Source organism: Aythya fuligula, chromosome 5 (genome assembly GCF_009819795.1).
Source record: "Aythya fuligula isolate bAytFul2 chromosome 5, bAytFul2.pri, whole genome shotgun sequence".
Lineage (NCBI taxonomy): Eukaryota > Metazoa > Chordata > Aves > Anseriformes > Anatidae > Aythya > Aythya fuligula.
The window spans coordinates 22432604-22445748 of NC_045563.1; the positions used below are offsets into that span (position 1 = coordinate 22432604).

At 40.9% G+C, this 13145-nt stretch overlaps 1 protein-coding gene across 8 annotated transcripts in view; it reads right to left on the bottom strand.

The window, feature by feature from the left end:
- BRSK2 (BR serine/threonine kinase 2) overlaps nt 1-13145 on the bottom strand; it is a 299566-nt gene that overhangs the window by 208684 nt on the left and 77737 nt on the right. The window lies entirely within an intron of this gene.

Here is a 13145-nt window from a genome sequence, read left to right on the forward strand (position 1 = left end):
CAAAACACACAGACATGAGAGGGGGAAACACAAATGGGATTCTTTCTGCCGGAGCCTGCGGTGGAAGGGAAGGGAGGCAGGGGCACGTCTCTCCTGTGAGACGCTTGCAAAGACTGATTCAAAGGCAGTGTGCCTGCAGATTCCCTCCCCCTGAAACAAACCTTGGGGGGATTCTTGAATCTAAACAAAATCCATCCTTCCAAGCTGTTCAAACAGTACTAGCGGACAGGAAGCACAAAAAATGGTGCCAAAATAAATACACAAATGAAATGGAAATTACCTCAAGGAAAGTTAACTGAAATACAAAGGCGAGAGATAAGGAGTAGAGGCAGAATCACCAGCTTCAGAGGAATTACACCAACTTAGACCAGCTGTGACAGAGGACAGTGTGGACAGAATGCAAAGTCAGACTGGAGTAGACTAACAGCTTGTTTCATGGGGCAAGGGAAAACATAAAACCACAGAAGCCAATTTTTTGAATACCTTTTTCCCCCAAGGCCTCTCTAGTTTACTCACTCCTACCTCCATGATTTATCTTTCTACTCTTCCATTTGTAAACTGGAGAATGTAATACCATAATAAAACTCCTTAAAAGCTATAGATAAAAATGCTAATACAGGAGTAAAGAATTGTTATTGTTAGTGCCACTGTTATTGAGGATGCTGATTCACAAGCAAAACCAATCTTGTTCTTGACTCCAGTCAAGATTTTGTGCCTGGGAACTCACCATTAGCCATTTTTGCAGAAAATGTGATGCATCACAGTATTTGCAAACTAAGGAGAACCACAACTACGTTACAACTTATTGGACAGAAAAATAGAGCCTAAGCAATCACCGCGATTACTATTTGAAAACACAACGAAGTTCACCACAAGCTACGGACTCGAGTTGCCCATACAATCCTGTTACCATGGGACGGTGCAACACTGTCAGATTGAGTGGATTCACACAAGCATTAACAGGATTAACATCCTGGTTTATCAGCCACTACACACGCCATTCCCCATAGGACACGGCGTTCCCATCCCTGGGATGAAGCACAGCAATTATTTAGCAGCACACGGCAATGCTGCACGGCCCTTTGAGACCTAGGATCAAAGGCTCCTACATGCAGGCAGCTCTGAGGGGGGGATTCTGGCCAGGCAGAATGGATTCTCTGTGGACACTGAAGTCAGGAACTCAGAAGTTGTTACCTTTTGATGCCTGTGAACACACACAGCCTCAGCTCAACTCCTCATTTAAAGTACTGGGGCTCCCGTATCAGATTGTTGTGCTGAATATGGGTAAAAAGGGCTGCCTTCTGTTTCTGTGACCCCAAAAGTGGAATTTCTTTGTTGATAGATACACTAAGGCATTACTGACCTCAACCAACCTTGTTTAAGATACAAGATTTTAAATCTGATGCTGTCTGTTCACTTAAAAAGGACCACAAACCTTATTCTAAACATTGATGTGCCATCAGAATCCAAAGTCATCCTGACAAAGACCTGGTTCAAAGACCACTGCCAACAAAGGGGACAGTTCAATTTTAGTAAAACACCTTGTAAGTAAAGCATGGCTGATAGCGAAGCAAGAACCCATTTTCTAGACACTGCCGCAAACCTGCATGGTGCACAGGATGGTCAGCTTGATTCCACCTTACCTCTCTCCTGAACACAGCCCTCTTCATGTCAGGTAGAGATCTCTGCCACTCATGTGTCCTTGTACCTAGCAGCTTCCTCCTAAAGCCCCAAGCAAAGGTGTTCCCATCTTCAAAAGCTGAGATCCCTGTATGAGCAGCGCCTAGCAGGGGAGCTCACAGAATCACTCCCTGGATGCCTTCCCACATCGCACTCTCTGGAGGGGCGGGGACGGTGATGGGGAAGTGGGCAAAGCACACAAAGGGTAAGATCAGTCAACCGAGGATGGAAGAGGTGAGTGATACTGGGATGAGAGAGGTACCTCAGAGCAGCTAAGGTAAACCAGAGGGAAGAAACACAGAAGGAAGAAGCCCTGAGTCAAACAGATACCAAAGAAAAAGGCAGACAGAATGTGCAGGAAATGTGCTGGTACGCTGAGGAAGTGCAGAGCTAACGTTATTACTCTAGGCTTCCTCACATTTGATATCCAGCTACTGGAAAGGAATCCATGACTCTTTCCCAGGGGTTCATGTCCAACCCTGCCTGCACAAGCAAGATACAGGCACTAATGAGGTTTTTACAGTTCAAATTATTTCTTTTAGAGCAAAATGAAGACTAGTACTTACTGGGTTACAGTGACCTCCGCTTATTGATCCAGTAACTTGAACACATTCTCAAAAAAAAAAAAGGACCCTAAGATCACTCACTCAGCTTTGCATGCACTACAGCAAATGGCTTCCTGACCTGGCAAGCTAAGGTACAAATCGGTCAGTTTTGTCAGCAGAAAAGAGGCAGAACTGAAAACTCACGGAGCTTAGAGTGGTAGGGAAAACACCAGGATTAAGCTGACACTTTGTCCCAGGGTTGTGATAATAAACTGAGTAGCGGTACAGGCAGATTTCCGCAGGTTAGTCTTAATGTTCAGCAACATTAGGTTGCTAGCATGCAATTAAAATTAAGCATTAAGAGTAGGGAGTTGGTTAAGATCTAGGTTAGGATAGCACAGGTCTGAGTTTAAAAGTGCCGTTATAGTATGAAAAGTCTCCCATATGTAAAGCAAAATCTAAGATCTGCCATCGGAACAAGACAGGTTGGTGAACCCAGGCCATCACTTCGGTCTGCAGTCTCTAAGGGTAGGATGAGTGATGGCATCATTAGATGTCAGCGTTTTATTCCTCATTTTGGGCAAGACCAAGTGGTGTTTACTCACACCTAGGTTTGGATCTGAAAGGTAAGGTTTGAGATATGTGGGATGAAGAGTATGTATATACTGCCGTTAACAGGCAGCCCCAGAGCTAGATAAGCAGTATTAATAGAATACTTCATGCTTAATTTTCAGCAACCATAAGCCCCTACTTTAGGGAAAAGTCTAGAGGAACACAAATTAAGACTAGCATTTAAGAGAGTCAAAAATACAGACCTAGAGATACTGCTTTCTATTCTGAGATTAACAGAGGTAAACTGAGAGCATGCTAACAGGAAATTTTAGCATTTCATTCATCATCTTAAAGTAGCGCTGAGTGCCAGTGTACAAGCCCAGAATTAGGTTTGAGTTTGGAACGTCTACGAATGGGAGAGCTTGGCTCACTTCTCACTTATGCAAATTTTGCCTAACAAGCCAAAGGAAAATACCAATAGTTTGACGATCTTATTCTAAATTTAGGGGCAGCACTAGCGATCCACTGTTCAAAGCTACACATACACTACTACCTTACCCAACATGGAGCAGCAGTAAGGTATGCACTCCTCACCAAAAGCTAGACATAAAGCCTGAGTTAGGTTTAGAGCCTGTGGTAACAGAAACAAGATTATGACTTCATGGTTTACAAATTACAGAATTAAGCTGAGGATGGGCGTCAGATGATCTGAATGTCTTACTGTTCGTGTATGCGAGCACTTGATATATACATGAGCTTAGTCTCCAGGAACAGGCATTCACATACAATCAGAGCTGGAGTTAGGTTTTGGGTTTTGCATAGGATGAAAGATTGAAATACTCCTTTTTTTTTCTGCAAGGTCTAAGGAGTTAGATTTTTGGGGGTCATCTTTTTGGACCTAGCTTATTTTTAAACCTAGGGCTATGGTCAGTCTTGGAACTATTTGGTCTGAAAAGTGATCACCCATCTTTGTGTGAATGCACTGTTAATAATTTTCAGGCAGCAAACAATAATTACACCATACTAAATCTTACGGTTAGGGCACACACACACTACTAAGGTTCAGTATAGAAGGATAAAAACTGGAACTACTGTTTCATTTTGAAAGGTAAGATGTAATTTGCATATCATATTTTTAATGTTGGAGAACTGGTTGGTACATAGTTTATACTAACCACAAAGACAGGAACAGGTTATAGTATCAGGATGCAAAGGTCTCAAAGTTTCCCTATGATCTGTAGAGGTAAATTGAGAGAAACTATTAGTAAAATTAAGTATTTTATTATTCTTAATTTGGGGGCAGCTCCGGACACCTTACTTTAGGTTTTATAAACTTAGATGTATGGACAAGACTACAAGCAATACCAAGACAGGACTGTTTTTGTTTTTGTTTGTTTGCTTTTTAATTTGATAGATTTCTTTCACAAGATCATACAAGAGGGTTTTATTGTTGTTGTTACAGTAAAGTCAGGACCACTGTAAATTCATTTACATATCGTAATCCTGGGTTTTAGGCATCAATATTTTTTCTATACATTCAAGACATGGTTTGAATCAGGAGCAGGGGATTGATGGTCAGAGTGGAGCTTTGTTTATTTTATCCCTTACTTGAAATAATTTTCAAATATTTCATTCTTATAGCACTGTGCAGAACAATCTTTTTTTTTTTTTTTTTTTTTTTTCCCACTCAAAAGATGCATGGAAGAGGGTAATGACAAAGGTCTCCCTCCAACTGTAAGGAATTAACAAGAGAGGTGACGAGGAGGAGTGAGACGTGGTGCCAGCAAGGACTGGAACAAAGTAAAGTCAGGTACTCTGACCACTTCTTCTGCAGGTGTCCAGACACACAAATCTGCAACAAACTGCAGAGCATTACACTATTCTGACAGGCTTTGGACCTGAATGGTGACTGAGGAGGTGACAGCATAACAATTTTCCAATTCCTTAAAGCACCGAACTTCTTATAAGCATTTGGGGGAAATAAATAAACAAACCTGATCTCTAGCCAACTTCTGAGGAGACAAAAAATGAATGAGTAATGCTCAGTGAGTGAATGAGGTCGCGCACTTTGAAACACCAATTAAAGTCTTCAAAAGCTAAAACAACGATGCTCTGCTAAGTGCTAATTCTTCTATTGAAGAGGGAGAAGGCTGAGGGGGTAAGATGTTTAAATTATTAATATGACCCCACACTAGTCTGCTTCATTGGAACAATGAGATGAATTATAGTTAGGGCAATGTTATTTTAAATTACTCTCAGCAAGGTGTGGAGCACTTACTCATTTCCCATGGGCTGATGCTTACATATGTTCATGCACTCCCCTTATACTCCTCCTATATATATGTGTATTGATCTAACCCCAAACCATTTCACATATCTAGAAGAAAAAAAGTTAATTACAGACAGATCAGATTCACCCAAGAAAAATAATCTCTCAGCTGAAATAGCTTTGTTACAAGAAGGCTGGAGCTCATAAGCCCTCAAGGCAAAGCCCTGTGTGACAGGAGACAAGGAAGAGCCATGAGGGATGGCTTTGTGAATGAGACATCGGGTTGGAATTCAGGACACCTGGGCTCAAGCCCTCTTCAGTTAGTGATTCTCTGTGTGACTTTGAACAAGTTGCTTAATTTATTACATCTTTCAGTTTCTTCTTTGTGTAACGAAGATAATGGCTTTCCATCTCACAGGATGGGGAGTAAAATCTAATGATTCAATGACTCCAAGGCAATCAGACACCATTAATTACTTTAAATTTTGTTCTGTCAAACAGGCTTGGAAATGCTGAACAACTCTTCCAGAAGTACTGCCCTGGGTATGCAATGCTTTGTCTGTCACAATTTCCACCAGCATGCTCTGCACTCCTCGCTACTTCTTATTCTGTGAACAACTCTCCAAATCCCAGAAAAGGTCTTCTTTGGAAGGAGAAGATGCAGGCGCAATTTCCTCAGGTTTGTATTGATGCAAGTGAAAGGAGGATCAAGTCCAAATCTACTGCTATCCCGAAACACTTCGAAAGGGCACACATATACATACCTCAAAAGTATCAACCATGAAAAGACAGCAGCCACTGCTACATGTGGTACACTATGTGTCAGACTACAAACTGAGATTAAATGAGTGTATTTCCTCCTCCACTTGCTATTTAAACTATACTATACTCTGAGCAGTGAAAATAAATTATGTTAAGCACAGTCTGGGTCGCATGGGATCTGTATTCCTCTTGTGATTCTGCCACCAGGTTTCTAATCTTTCACACTTGCACTTTGCTCACATCATCTCCCACCTTTACCACCCAAAAAGCATAAAACTATTTAAAGTATTTTGTCCTGCAAGCAGGAATACACAAAGCACAAGTATTTGAACCCACAAAAAAACCCTTCAGCTTTTTCTACATCCATCATACAAGCTGACAAACCCTGATGAGCTCTCCCCTTCAGCACGGTTCCACTTGAGCCGACTCCACTTCCACAGAAACCACCTCTGCTGGCCTTACTTCTTCAAAAACCACCAAGCAGTTGCAGTAAAAGTTGGTACGACCCAGGGGAAGAGAGAAAGAGCTGATAAAGCAGTATATACATGTAGTATTTATTCCCTTGGAACTACACAAACCAGAAATAATAATTTCTAAAAGAAGTGGTAACTTTTCAACCAAGCACTCAATTATAAATGCCGAAGATAGCCCATACAAATGTAGTACCACTGCCTGGGTAGGGCAATGTCAGACCTTTACACCCCTGCCGCCACCCCTTCTTAGAAACATGTAATTAGGTATGTCATTGATCAGACCCCTCAGTCGTCCCTGAAAGCATCTACAGTCTCCCAAGATGGAGAAGGTGCAACGCTGCTGCTATTCCTGTTGCTCAATGTATTTCACTACATTTTCTTTTGCTTTTCTTCAGTCTCAACTGCCAGCACATAATACAAAGATCAAACGCAGCAGTAGACAGGCTGTAACTACAAGTTTAACAACAGCAAAAAGACAGCCCAGCTAGGAAAAATCCTGCACAGTTACTCTGCCCGTCTCTTTCATACAAGCACATTTGTGTGTGCATGTGTGTACATAAAAGTGTTTTTTTTTTTTTTATTTTTTTCCTCCTTTCTTTTTTATTTTTAAACAGCTTTTTTAGCGCAGCACATAAGTGCAGAGCCTACTTCTCTCGCCAGAATACATATCGGCATGCTAGTGCTCCAAGCACCTTCCTTATGACACCTCTTACATTTTTAATCTCCTTTCTGGTACTGCAGAATGGGTGTTAATGTCTGATTCACATTCTGCACATAGAACATAATGTTCCCACCATTCCTCATCTAAACCAATGGAGACTAAAATTTTTCAACTTTTTTGAGTGTTTTTATCTGTATTTCCCTGTTCTATCACTTCTGCTTCCTTCACCTCAACCTGAAAGAAAAATCTAAAATAGCAGCCATTACCTACAGAAAACCATGATTATTTATCACTTTCCAAGTCAGGATACCAAAAATAGCAAAATGTTGAAGTACTTCTGTCTTTTAGGATTTATTTAGGAAAAAAAAATGTTTTTCAAATCCTTGTAGTATATTTCTGCAACCCGTTCTTTCTCTCCATCATTATGTGCACTCTTAAAAACCTTTAACATCTTGAAGTACGAGGTTTCAAACTGCTATTTCACACACTGAGTGGCCCCTCTCAGATCACCACGGACCAATCTCCCAGTCCTAACAACCGGGGCCTGTCACTCAGCACATTTAGGACTTCATAAATTCTAAGAATAAAAGAGGAAAAGAAAAATCTGCACCGATCTATAAAGTAGTGTCAGAGAAGTGCTAAACCGTTTTATTATTTTATTTCCATTCCCTGAAATATGCAAGCATTCTAAATCGTCCCCAGAATGAGTATGGCCGCTCTGCCCGTGGGGACAGCTGGGAATTGGGACGCAGCTCCTGAGCCAGCCACTTCCTTGCCACCTCCCTGAACACCACCTGTGGGGTAGTGAGATGCAAGCTATCTTTATAAAGTCTATCCTACTGCTTATCCTGGTTCCCCTTTTTTCCCCTCCTGTGTAGAGCTCATGGCATTTTAACATCACTGCTTTATGGGACTTGGTAAAATGGTGTCTGATACAGATTAGAAACTTACACTCGAGAAACATCACAGAAATGCTCTGGGGACTTGTACCAAGGAACACCAAGCTTCTTTCTTGTACTGCCAGGCATGAGTTTTGTTCACTACAAGATTTATGGTGAAAAAAAAAAAAAAAAGGGAAAAAAAAAAGGAAGACAGTCTGGCATTATAAACAAGGTATATTTTGAAAAGATTCCTGCTTTCCCTGCTTACCCCTCCCCCCTTAAAAATTCATCACACATTTAGTCCTCCTCCCACTTTCCTAACAACAACTTTTTAAAGCAGATGCCCTCAAGCAAATAAACTTAGGCTCTTAGTCGCAATTTTGACTTGCGTAAAAAGCCATAAAAAAATCTGTAGAGACTTCTGAACTGAGGGTTTCTGGCTAAAGAAGAGCTGCCTACGGTCTGCCAGATCTCCTGCATGACTGAAACAACCATCCTAGAAAACCCTGGTGGCAAAAACGATCAAATAATGCACTTCTGTCTGTACCTGGATCGCTCAGCGCAGGCACGGTGTGGCAGTGCGTTCAGAAAAGCCTGCTGCTCCCAGCTATGTTAGCAGTGATGGAAAACTGCAGCTGGACCACGCATCTGAACATCGCCCATCAAGTGTGCATCAGTGAAGTGTGATCCAGATCCAGTAGCATGAGACAACTTTCACTTGAAGTCATCGCACGCAAAGTTATTCAGCAGAACCAGCTCTCCCCCTCCGCATTAATTAATTACTACTTTCACACGAAACACCCTGTCTCTTTCGGGCAACAATTTTCTTAAGCCGCTAGCAGTCACATTAAGTGCACCAGCTGAAAAAGGAGCATTTTACCAAACGAGCCATGAAATCCATTTCTCTTTTCTGCCACTAGTATGTCAGAAACTCTACGTCGCCTTTAATAAACTTCTTCAAATGAGCATGCTGATAACTAAACAACATGACATTTCTAATAGTGAGGAGGCAGAAAACCAGAAACAATTACATTAAGAAATGAAGGGGGAAGGGGGAAAGCAGGCTGGAAACATCTTGCTTCATGTAAAGTCTCGTTACGTTAGGATCTCGTGCTTTCAGGGAAAAAGACTTGGAGGTCTAAGAGGGGCCATGTGCCAGGTCTCCTGTCCCAGTACACTGGTTATTTTACTGAAGTGACATCCAGGTCACAGTGTTAAAATTAGTATGGTGGGTCCAGAAAAAGTAGCGTAAGAAGTGAAAATGATAAAAGTACTTGAAGATACTTTGGCCACATTGACGCTCAAAAGATGTACTTTTTTATATGAAAAAAAAAAAAAAGAAAAATACTGAAAAAATGGCAACAGAAAGAATGCACCATTTGTGGAACCAAAAAACTCCAAGCTGACTTCTTCTCATCTTTTTAGTCACTGATACTCTGTTCCTTCATATTCTCCTTTATACCAACAAAAATACAAAAAGCAGACCTAAAAATGAAAAAAAGACAAGCATGCCACAAAGCATAAGTAAAACAAAATGTTTTTTTGTTTTGTTTTTTTCCCAAAAATCTGAAAAGTCTCCTCCTTTTTGAAACAACTGGAACTAAAACAAAGTAGGTATCTTCAGCTAGCTCATTTTTTGTCATTGCCATTTCCTGTTTTTCAATCAGCTCTAATCCTTGGCTGGAGACTTGAATGGAGCTATGTCAATTTATATTAGCTAAGGATTTGGTGCATCATATTAAGCATTTCCCAGCGCGATCATCTCTCTAAATAATTAAAACATTTCATGCAAATAGCTGCAGACTCTATATTTCAGTTTCTTGACTGATCCCAGCACAGCCCAAAGGGCTCCAATTTTCCTCAAACAAATGAGTTGGAACATTTATTTGTACACTGAGACTTCTAGTCCCGTACCCATGGTGCCTGAACACTGCTGTACACCAGATATACCCTCTTGAAATAAAATGGGAAACACTGACTTGCAATTCATACCTTCACCTCCTTTTATAAAATCACGTAAGTACTCCTCAAGCAGCCCTTTTCCTCTTGGCTAACACATCACAGCACCCCGCCGTCTAGACTAAATCTGTACAATCAACCCAAATATAAGACTTTCCTCCACAGGGCTCATTTTTACCTCCCTGACATTTCAAAGTGACTTCTGTCCTGGGAAGTGAATTACAGCAGGGCAAGGGGCGATATGGCTGGTACCTTGATTACCAGTGGACTGTGGGGATTAAAGCGTTCAGAGGTGAATTTCACTGCAAGAAGAAAAAGGGCAGGGGGAAAGCAAAAATGAATGTTTTCAATTTTAACTCTATTTTTGTTTGCTTTGACTCAGTCACGGGTTTCATTACAGCTTAGTGAATGCTGTATCTAAAAAGTTTTATGTTTGGTTTAATGCTACCTCCTAACCACTGGCTCTGCTCACACATTCTCACCTAGAACAGAAATTTTGTTTCTTTGTCAAACCTGTTGAACAAATTGCAAAGGGGCAATCCATTGCAGACTCTTTTTGTAATTTTATTTTACTCTATTATGCAAAATAGACTGGCAAGCTTTTGCTGTGATGAAAGAAGAGAGACCTCCCTTTGGGTCTGAAAAGGAATTTAGAGAATGATTTAAAAAGAAAACTAGCAGAAAGCCATTTTGGACATTTAGATTTCATCTCAAGTCACAGAATCTAAAGGTTTTTTTTGTTGTTGTTGTTGGGTTTTTTTTTGACCATTGCAGCACTGGATCCAGCCCTTTACAAGCTGGGTCTTTGAAGAACATTAGATATTCAATTTGATCTATCTTGGTTGCTAGCATCTAACCTTGCTCTGTCTGTTTACCTCTCAGAAATGCAGGCTGTGACAAAACAACTGCATAAATAAGAACCCCAAATCAAGAAAACAGTAGCAATGAGACAAGAAAAGCTGTTCCTAAAAGGAGGCTGAAAGGATGCAAAACTGCAAGGAGAGTAAAGAAAATCATCATAAAAATGACGCGGTTGGGAGAAAAATTAACAAATCTGTAATTTTACTTAAGAAAGAAAAAACCACAGCTGACAGCAAGTTAGCAAGTATTTCTACTTCAGTTCATGCTGGTGGCAATTTATTTTCCCAGTGTGTTCCCTTGGCTTTAATAACCTGAGATCTCAAAAGCTTTTCCTTTTCTACCCTGTGTGTCATGGCAAATTCTGGCAAACTGTCTGACCACAGGAAACTTGTAAAACAACCTCAGAAGCACAAAATAATGGGGAGAAAGTACTTTTACAGACTCTGGCACAAATTACAAATTACAGGAAGAGTAAAGACAGTAGAATGGATTTCCTTAATCCCCCACCACTACCCTAATGTGGAGAAAAGACCATCACGTGGCTCAAAACAGTACCTCCAGTCTGAAGATCCACAATATCTTGCTATTTAGGTAAAAGGTTTGAGGCCAGAAAGGGCCACTACCTACCTCATCCAATATCCTACAAAATAACCTGCGAACTGTGGTCAGGATTACAAGCTGTATCATTTGAAAGACATCCGTCTTAATTTACGAGGGGAAACTCCTCATCAGTTTGTACCACCAATAAAATACCGTAACTGCAATAAAAATAAAAATAGCACCTTACTCCCAGTTCACAGTTGCCTGCCTCTGTCTCTCCTGTCATGCCTTTGGCAAGCTCTCCAGTAAGACCGACTAAAGATAACCAACACACCCATCTTATCTACAGCAACTGGTTTACCATAAAAAACACCCTAAGAACATCCCTGGCACTGCCAGGGTGTTTGGCAGAGCACAGCCCAGCACTTGCCCAACCACAGAGCTGGTAACAACTGCCACCCAGGCCAGGCTTGTGGCAGTAAAACCTCTCTACTCTGCTTTGAAAAAAAGATTTTGTATGCTCATCTTCACGGGAGGAAAGGGGAAAACCCAAGATTAATCAAAGACACTGCATGTTGCCTGGTCTGCTCCAGTCTACCCAATGCAAATTGTAGAATGAGAGATCCCCGGTTTTGGTTCTTCTTTGGCGATCTCTACTGGGCACGCATGATGAATGCAAAACTCCTAAATGCCCACACAGTTTGCCAAAGAGAGCATTTACTTACCATACTACTGCTATACAAAAAGACAGATTGGGGGTTTTTAAATCTATAAAAGGTTATTTTTACGCACGTTTGTGATTAAGCTTATTTACATATGGAAATAAATGTTCAGAGCACATAAAAATATGGCATCGAGCTGGGGCCACTTTGAAAACCTGACTGTGGCATGCAATTATCTCTCTCGTACACAAAGTACATCCTGCTGTTCAAGCACTCACCAGTAAAGTCAGCGCAGACAGGGAGCTAACCCTATGGCAGAACAGCAGCACTGGATTTGCCTTTCTGCCCTCCACATAACTCCAGAAGTTTCAGAACCTTCTGGCTTTGTACAAGGCTGCCAGAGCTTTCACAGATACTGGCAACAAAGCCAGTGAAAAAGATGAGGAACATCAGAAGATAGCTGTGAGAGGACACTGGCATCACTGCATACTCTTTTCCAGTGAAAAGCAATTAAGGTGCAAGAGAGATGGATATGAAGAAAAAGGAATCGTGTGAACCATGAGTGGAAAGCAGTAAAAGGCAGAGCTGTATTTCTGAGATAAATAAAAAGACTAGCATTCAGTGTGCAGCATCAGAAAAGCACTGTATTTTGTGGTGAAAACCAAGGAGATTAAAAGGCTGGATTCACTGGTTTGTTCCCATCTTTGTCACTGATATGCTTTTATCTCCAGTTTTGATCCCGCTGCCCTTTTCTATCAGTAAGGGTCACAGCTTTGGCTCCACTGCTCACAGCATACCCACCTAGTCATGGATGTAAGGGCTGAACTTCAACTCTGAATTCAGGCAACAAGTGCTAGAGGTATCCAAAAACATCTTGGGGGAAAAAAAAAAAAAAAAAGAAAACAAAAACAAAAACAAAAAACAAAAAACACAGAAAAAAAAAAAAAAACAGGTCTCTAATGCTTTACCTTCAGGATGTTGTAAGGATTAATTAACTAATGCCTGCAAAACGTTTAGGGATTCTCAGATAAAATACTGCACACGTCAGAAAAATAACTTAAATTGAATGTCATGTAATCACTGAATGCATTTGGGGGAAAATACCAGGCTTGCAAATTACAAAGAAACACTATGCTGGCTAAGAGGAAAGAGTAAAAGCAGATAAAACGCTACAGAATTTGTTTCAGCAATGGGATGAACACAAAGCTGAGCTATAAAGTTAAAGAGCTGAAAAAAAAAACACAACTCTGCTTGCTCAAAACATGGACAACATTCTGCTCAGATGTCAAAGTCCAGTGAA